We start from the raw sequence: 9,085 nt of genomic DNA, 5'->3' as shown, positions 1-9,085 counted from the left end.
GTCTGACACTTACTGGCCCCGAGCAACCCAGATTTCCTCCGACCGCCACAACGCCCATCTGATGTTCAGCAGATCCATTCCTTCATTCTCACCTACAGACACTCTAGGGAGACTCAAGTCTGTGACAATTGAGTGCTGACTGGGGAACAGCAGTCTCCCCTGAGCTGCTCAGGTACCCCCTCTAGGCAAGCCACAAAAATGACACCCAGAAATCACCAGGTTTCAGACTCACGCACAGCCTCCAGCTAGCCAACATCCACAGTCTCGCCACCCGGGGTTACAGCTCCAGATTATCCTGCCTCTGATAACAGCGTGGAAAAATCCCACAGCTGGCTAAGCTCATGCTGTAGGACAGGTTGCTCAGTTCTTAGCTACTCCCGGAAGAACAGTTAGAAAGAGGATTTGGTCTGCAGTCCTGCCACTGATGTCATGCTGTAATCCACTTCATTACGGTCTTCTAATCCTAGAAGTCAGATGCAGCATATGGCTAATGACCATTTGGCTAAAGGAAAATCCTCCTGTGTGCAGAAGCCAGCACGAGGGCAGAGATCTGCAAGTAAGCGAAGGCAGTGCCACATCTCGGGGTACCACATGTTATGGTCCTGAGCACCAGAGGGTCTGCAGGCTGACACCAGGGCAGGATTTGGCCATTATACAACATCCTCTCTCACTTACCCAAGGAATTTCTTGGTTTACATTTCCCATTACAGTTTTTGCCAGTATCGATTTCATGTTCTCTGGAAGAATCAAAACTGACATTGGGAAATTTTCTTAGTGGATATGTGACTTCTCAGTGTAAGTAATACACTGATAAATGAATGACAAATTATTTAATACACTTTTCCAAAAATTCCTGGGTTTTGTCACATTATTTAATTAACAAATAGCTGTTGTAAAAGTGGGAAATAACAATAATTAGTTGTAGTTGTTTCACGAAATTGCCTCTAATCACTCCAAAATGCCTGCTAAATACAATTCAGACTGCAGTTGCCATCTTTGTCTTTCTCTTGGCCAAGTGTGGCCAATAACTATTTGTACTGAGCCACACACCTGGCTCAGAGAAACCAATACAGAACAAATGGAAGATCTCCCTCTCACCTAGTGCCTAAAGGCACCGTTTGAACTAAGCAATAAAGCAAATAAAAAGTCACTGATATGATTAGAAACATATCGATGTGAAAACATATCCATTGTGTTTATGAACTTAATACACAGAGCTTGATTCAGGTAATCCTGGTGAATGTTTTCCTGAACTAATACAACCATGTGCAGAACTTTGTACCCTGCAGGTGAAGGCTAACATGGTTTCACATTACTTATGCAATGGATTAAATGTACTTGGCCCCACTGCAAGAACAGATGTTGACACATGGGAACAAGTCCAGCAGAGGCCACCAGGCTGGTCAGGGGCTAGAGCACAGGACATTCGGGGTAAGCTGGAGCTAGGCTTCTTCAGCCTGGAGAAGAGATGGCTATGGGGGATCGCATTGCTATCTGCAGCTCCCTGATGGGGTTATAGAGAAGACAGAGCCAAAGTCTTCTCAGAGCTGCACAACAAATGGATTAAATTCTGACCGAATATGAGGAATTATTCTTCGCCATGAGGGCGATCAAGCAGTGGCACAGGAACCAGAGAGGTCATGCATGTCCTTCCTTGGTGATACTGAAAGCCCAGCTAAACAATGAAGGCCTTGAGCACCCTGAGCTGACTTTGACTTTGGCCTTGCTTTGAGCAGGGGTTGGGCTAGAGACCTCTAGACAGCTCTTCCAACCTGAATTATTCAGGTACATGGTACTTACATAATGCCCTCTCCTATGGATAGTTTTTATTAATGAAGGAACATAATACTTCTCCATGACCTAGGAGAGCAGCCTCAAAGTTTTCTTAAAACCTGTGACCCTTTAGCAAAGGTAAGTGGTAGAAATAGCTCCCAGTACTTTTTAACGGGGGATGACCAGTAACTTGAGAGTAGATTGTAATCATTGTTAAAAAAAGCCACCACACTAAACTATTCAAATTTGAGAACATTATTAGCTCTCAATGATTTCAAAGTCTCTCCACTTCTGCAACAGCCCAGACCCCTGCCATCACAACACTTCCCCAGAAGAGCGTCAGCATTCGAACCTACAGCACCACAGAAAATCAGCTGCCAAAATAGTGGCCACTTCACTGCTGTGCTGCAGCCTGGACCAGACGCAGGTCTCAGCAGCATTAGCTCTGAGAACATACCTTCACTTCTCACCTCACCAGCTCGTGCTGTGCTCCAGCTCTGGGCAGTTTCTGGATGATGAGGACATCAGGTCAGGGCTCCACTGCACAGGCCAAGAGTTACTCACATGAAAGCAGGAAAACGCTAGAATGAGCAGCAGAAAAAGGAGGCGCTAAACAGCAGAACATTTGGCTGGACAACAGCCCAGGCTATTGCTCTTTGAAGTGAACATACTGCAGGGAAGGTGGTTTGGAGGTAATGCAGGAGATGTTATCCTGCAGCTGGTCAGAGGAAGAAGAAATCATTGGTTTAATCAGTTTTCCTGAGACTTCAGTGATCTCACCTGTGCATCACTGAGTGCTCGTTTCATCTTTGCCACAGCCCAAGCAGGAACAGGTGAGGAGGTGGCTGCAGGGAAGTAGCAGCCGACCTGGGATTGACACCGTTCATGGCTGCCTGGCAGGAGAAAGTCAATCTGGCAACTTCACCGCTAAGGCTGGGAAAGTCTCCTTCAGCAGCTGGGGTCAGGAGAAAATCTTCCAAAGGCAGAAAAAAAAAAAAAAATTATTAGATTCTTATCTGCAAGGAGACATTATTTATAGCTCAATGCACAGTTAAAATAGAACAAATAAGCATGTTCTGCCATGAAAGCAAATTGCTTTGAGGTTACATAAACCAGGGGAATAGTTGAACACATCTCCAAAGGACAGCAGATGAGGCATTTTCAAGCTACCAGTCATCTAGCAGCACGTGCGTCATCAGAATAGCACACAGCAGGGGGATCATGGCTGTGTCCCTTGGGTTTCAGACAGCTACGCAAGCCACCAAAGAGTGTCATTGCCAAGAGACGCTTATAGGCAGAAGTAAGATATTTTAATTGACTAACTAGCAGGGCTGGGAAAAGTAATTCAGTATGATTGGGATGAGCAATTGCTGCATGCTACCGAGCAGCAGAGAGGAATACAAAGGCCTCAAGGAAGATCATTTGATCCCTGGACAGCTGCATTCAAGAGCTTGTTTACAGAGGAATAAGCATCCTGGATACAACTACAGTACAAAGGCTATGGCAGGGCTGGCTGGGGAGACAGGTTACAGTCTCCCATGAAGCACAGGGATCATCTCTTCACAGTGAGCTGCCAAGTCTCATTAATTTATCATAGGAACATGCCTTCAGTGCTCACTCCCTTCAGTTCTGTTTTGTAAGATTGACAGACATGTCTATAGACCACAAAGTGTTCTTGACAAGAGGGTAATTAACTGTCGATGTTTACATCTCCCTCCTCTTGGTAAGTAACACACCAAGTTTGTACGTTTTGGGGAGGACTGGCTGTAAATGAGTGATAGTTTCCTTTTATGCTCTTGATCAGAGGTCAGCAGGACTGGAATAACGATTTTTCTGAGCTCTATCTGGAGTAGTAGGTAACCGAGGAAGAATTTCCTTGAGTAAATGGCCAAAGCCTTGGACTCGGGGCTTTTGGACCAGCCCCAGGTCTGTGAGTGAGATCCCCATCAGCCTGTGGCCCCACAGCCCTTTCAGCCAGGATCTGGGACCTACTTCATGCAAGCTCAGGACAGGGTGAGCTGCTAGATGTGCAGAAGCTTATACACAGATAATGACATGTATGAGAGAGAAAGCGGCTGTTCCTGGAGGTGCCAGTCCATCGCTGTCACAGCAACCTGGAGGCATTGCTCTGCCCATTAACTGCCCCAAGAAACATCAGTGTATCACATCCCCAGGCAAAGTTTTCTTTCCATGTGAAACCACAGGACGAGGCAATGCAGAACAGGAGCAAGTAGAGCATCAGACAAAAACACGTTCCCGGATCTCACCTTATCCGCGAAAAAAACCTAGCAAAAATTCATATGAGAAACAACGTTTGGAAAAGACGAATGAAGGTGCTTGCTTTCATTTATGGGAAGAAAACCAGGAACCTCTGGGATTTGGGATGAATGATGGTTTGCTTTTTAAGAAAGATCTTGTAAGTAAAGTGGCAACAAGGGATTTTCTTTCTGAGGGATAGGGTGCAATAGGCTAAGAAGGAAAATCCACTGCTCTCCCTGGTGGGAAAGAGAGGGAGAATAGGGCAAGAGACTGGATGCATCATGGCGCTATAATTTGAACACTTGGCTGGAACAGGAGGAACTGGATGGAAAGAGTTTCTATAGCTGAAGGACTATTAGCATCATAACCACTGAACACTTTTTCCTTCACTATTGACATCAAAAGAAAGGGGAACAAGTTAATTTATTCTGCAGAGTTGAGCTTCAATGAGACCACTGGCTGATTCTTTGCAGCTGGACATGGGTGAAGTACCGTTGGTGCCGACAGAAAGCAGCATGCTGTTGAATTACAGGATTTTACTATTTCACAGACATTGAGGTAGATAGCAGGACTTCTACAATCTCTAAACTATTGCACTAGCAAAGTAATGCAGTTATTTACTTAATATGTTAGTACATGCATGACAACTGCTATGTTGTACATGATCATATGGCCCCTACATCCCCTGGCTTGGGCACTGTGCCCCATTTGCAACCTGACAAAAATTCTTGTCTCAGGAGAGCTGAGTGCACTGATATCTGCAAATGTTTTGTGTGTCTCCTTTTCTGGTCTTGAAACAGGTTATGCTGCACTTTCCTGATGCTGTCAATGACGGTTGTTTGTGCATGCTTGCATAGCAAAGAAATATTTCTGCTACTTCTATCATATTTTGCATCTTTTTGCCATCCTCCTCTTCATACATTTGAATGCAGCCTGTGGAGAATAGCAATATTAGGAAGCTAGTGTTAAATCGCTGCCAAATAAAATGTCAACAGAAGGTATATGCATCACTTACGTCCAATCATATGCTGCCTGCTCAGCATCCAGCTGACGTTATTTGGGATGCTGCCACAGAGAGCAATGGGAGTTCAGGCTGCTTCTTGGTTTGCATTCCTTCTTAGTCACTGGGATGGCTGCTGTTCCTGAGTCCCTGGGTGTCCCATGTTCTCTGAAGAAGGGAAAGTCTGCCATTAGAGACTTGGTATGACCATTTTCCCAAAGGGGGATGGATGCTGGGAATGTAAATAAAACTCCCAAATGATGCAAGTGAAGGAGAGTTCATCTGAGTTAATCGCTGACAATGAAGTGGTTTTACCATCTCTGACTATTATTAGTCAACAAACCTATGCCATCTGAATATGCTGCATCATTTGGATTTCCACTCCAGCTATTTTCTTCAGCTATTTTCTTTTCTCTGCTAAATTTTCATTATTTCCCCCCAAGCACAAACAGCGAATGGAGAGGGAGAAAAGGAGGATAAATTGGAAAAGCACAGGGAGAGGCCAGGGGCTAGGGGACTGTCACTCGGAAAGCATGTTCTTTCCATCGGACTGACACATTACAGGCACGGATCCCACATTCATTGGTGTAAGTGAAACCATTTGTGCCACAGATCTGGTCCGGTGCTTGGCCAGGGAGCCCTGACTGGCCGTCCTCAGCAGTGCCCCTGGGGCATGTGCTACTGCTAAGCCTTGAAGGGAAGAGAGGAAAAAAAGAGTTTAAAGCAATAAATTTCCAAACATTCCTCATTCTTCAGGGGGCTTGAAGGAAATTAAGGTTTTGCTTCTATGAATGAAAAATAGGCAGGAAGCGATACACTATGTGAACGCTCTTTGTTTGCAAATTCACAGTATGTTTAAACTTATGGGGCTGCACCTCAGCTGGTGAAAATCTGGAAAACCCTCCTAGGCTGAGTGGATGTCTGCCAGCTGGAGACAGGCTCCCTTCCACTACCGCTTTCTGCTTTTTTCATATCTACTCGTTGATCAGCAGAGAGCACACAACCGGAGCCCAGAGCATGGCAAAGAATCAGATAAAATTGTATCAAACATTAAATTACAACAAGAGAATGAACATTTCTGAGTGTGAACATACTGATGGATGAAATGGGTGAATATCAGGATTATATTCCTTTAAATATAGAGGTATGAGGAAATTTTTTCAGTTCCCACACTATATCCTTTGCTAACAGTCAGTCAAATAGATCTGTGCGACTGATACAATGAGTTTGTATAGTTATTTCTGGATTTCTTTTTTTTGAGGAACATGTAGTTTAAAAGTGGTTAAAAAAAATCATTTAAATATTCTTCTGAAAAGAGAACAGTTTTAAAAAATCAGTGGGATGAGCCTTGTTCTCAAGCACCCCTCAAGAGAGTGACAGAGTATCTCGGCCCATCCACATGCCTCTCTAGCAAATGCAGCATATGAAAAAAAGCTAAACCAAGACATAATTTTGAAAGATAGATTTTTTGATAAGGTGTTTGAATGAAGTTTAGGTACAGACACTGTCACGGAAAAGTTGAGGGTTTTTTTTCAAGTCACAGATGGGTGAGGGCTGATATATACCATGCTGATAAACGATGAAAAAAAAACTTTTGGCTCAATATAAAAAGACTAAGTATTGTTTTCTAAATCCCACTTATCAATCAAGAACTAAATGATTCACCTCATTCTTCCTCCTCTTTGTGTTGTAAGAAAAATGACTGTAGACTCAGAAAACATTGATAAGGCTATAAAGATATGTTAGACAAACAAGGAAGGAGAGAGGACATTTATATTTTTAAAATATTGCCTCTGCGATACGTACCAGTGCACTTACAAGTCACAAATCCTGAGGCTGGACCATCCCCAGCGTGAAACAAGTAGAAGTTCATCAGCCCTTGGCACTGCTCAGGAGCTCGGTCCCTGCTCTCCAGAGCCGGAGGGCTGCAGTAGTGCCTGCAAGGCAGTGTGCAGAGCCGGACCAGCTGCGTTTCAGCAGTAAATTTTAGACACCTGATGTTGCAGTCACAGCAGGCACTGGAAAGACAGTTTTTTCTTCACTGCATCCTTGACTGAGGGTATAAGGCTGTGCCTGCAACTATTTCTGTTCATGGCAAGAGTGCAAATATGATAGTCCACTGAAGCAGGACTAAATCCAGGCTTGCATCTGATCCTCTTAGTGCCTCTTTCCAAGTTAAAAAACAGGCTTTCGTAACATGATAGTTGAATGGTCTTTGAGAGTGACCTGACCACTTTGAAGCTGCTCGGGCTTTGCCCAAGATGAGTAACAAAGTCAGCCTTGGGGCTCTGCAGCATTATGCACCTGAGAAGCGATGGAGCAGTAGGCTGAGCTGCACCAAAGTGTCTGCCACCCTCACTCTGAAGGCAGTTACTGAATATATTTGCAGTCTGGCAAGCACTGAGCTCATGAGGTGATCTCTTGGTGCTCCCCAGCACAGGAATCTCTCTATCCATCTATCCAGCCATTCCTTTATCTATGGCCAAGCAAGGCATCCAGCTCAGTCAACCATACCTTAAAACCCCCTTTCAAGTTTCTTAGCGAAACTTTAAACTTGGTATTGTTCTACCTCTCTCCTAAGCCACAAAAATTCAAGACTTCCTCTTGAATGTACTCGTCTTTGCCTGGCTATTGCTTCCTCATCAACAAGTAGAAAAAAATTGTCTAATTAACACACGCTCAGTAAGTAACCCTGGAACAGCTGAAAAACAACTCTGAGGCACAGAAAACAGCTCTGTCCCTGAGAAGAAGGCTGCCCTACTTTTAGAGAGTTATATTGCTTCATAAAACACCCCCTGAGCCCGGGGGATATTTAAACTCCAATATCAGGCTTTTCCCATTTTCTGGCTCAGTTTTAGTAATTTATTCCATCACGTACTTTTACATGAAACCTACTGGTGAATACTGCATGGAAACGTGTGTCTAATGACCGCTTTGGCTTCTTCCCTGGATTGCTCTGACTTAATCTCAAGTTTGCGCCTCCTTGAGTTCATGTTTGCCTTTGGTGTCATCAGACAATGAGCTCTGCAGAGGAGGCTTTGGCACAGCTGTGCCCAGCTAATGCCATTCAGTTAGATCTTGACAGCTTTACTGCAAATGCTTGCAAAAGCCAGCGGTCAGAGCTAAGGCCGAGTGAAAGTCTGCCAAAGTCCACAAAAAAAAATTATTCAGGTCTTATCCTTGAGGATAACCAAGTAACACTTAAACTATACTAAAGCTGCATGTTCTGCAAAAACACCTTAACAGAAAATGGCAAAAAGGTTATATAAACCAAAGGAACGTTTACATTAGGACACAGATCCAAGAAAAGTACAATAAGCCATTGTTAGTTACAAATCATCTTGAAAAGTGCCTGCCAGCCACGGACTCCAGTAGCACAGAGGTATTACGGCCTCATTCCCTGGTACAATACCCACAGTATCTCCAAGTCAGGAACATTTGCCTTCAGCCTATTCATCTAGCCCGACAATTCAAAGAGTGACTTTCCAAACCTATCCAAATAATTGTGTTATTCTCTGGTAAACTACAATGGGACATCGAATCAGGGAGGTGCTAGCTGTAGTCCAGAAGACAGGCAGGGGAGACGAGGAGGGGGTGTCACCCTCTATGTCAATGACCAGCTGGGGTGCATGGAGCTCCGGCTGGGGATGGATGAGGAGCCGACCGAGAGCTTATGGGTCAGAATTAAAAGGAAGGCAGGGACAGGTGACATTACGGTGGGGGTCTGCTACAGGCCACTGGACCAGGAAGACCGAGCGGATGAGGCCCTCTACAGACAGATAGGAGCAGCCTCACGCTCAAAAGCCCTGGTCCTCATGGGGGACTTCAACCACCCCGACATCTGTTGGAGGGACAACACGGCAGGGCATAAGCAATCCGGGAGATTCCTGGAATGCGTCGATGATAACTTCCTTCTCCAAGTGGTAGAGGAGCCAACGAGGAGAGGTGCTATGCTGGACCTTGTTCTCACCAACAAGGAGGGGCTGGTGGGGAATGTGAAGCTCAAGGGCAGCCTGGGCTGCAGTGACCATGAAATGGTGGAGTTCAAGATCC

Source organism: Aptenodytes forsteri, unplaced genomic scaffold (assembly GCF_000699145.1).
Source record: "Aptenodytes forsteri isolate BGI_AS27 unplaced genomic scaffold, ASM69914v1 Scaffold54, whole genome shotgun sequence".
Classification (NCBI taxonomy): domain Eukaryota; kingdom Metazoa; phylum Chordata; class Aves; order Sphenisciformes; family Spheniscidae; genus Aptenodytes; species Aptenodytes forsteri.
This window is presented reverse-complemented; position numbering follows the sequence as displayed.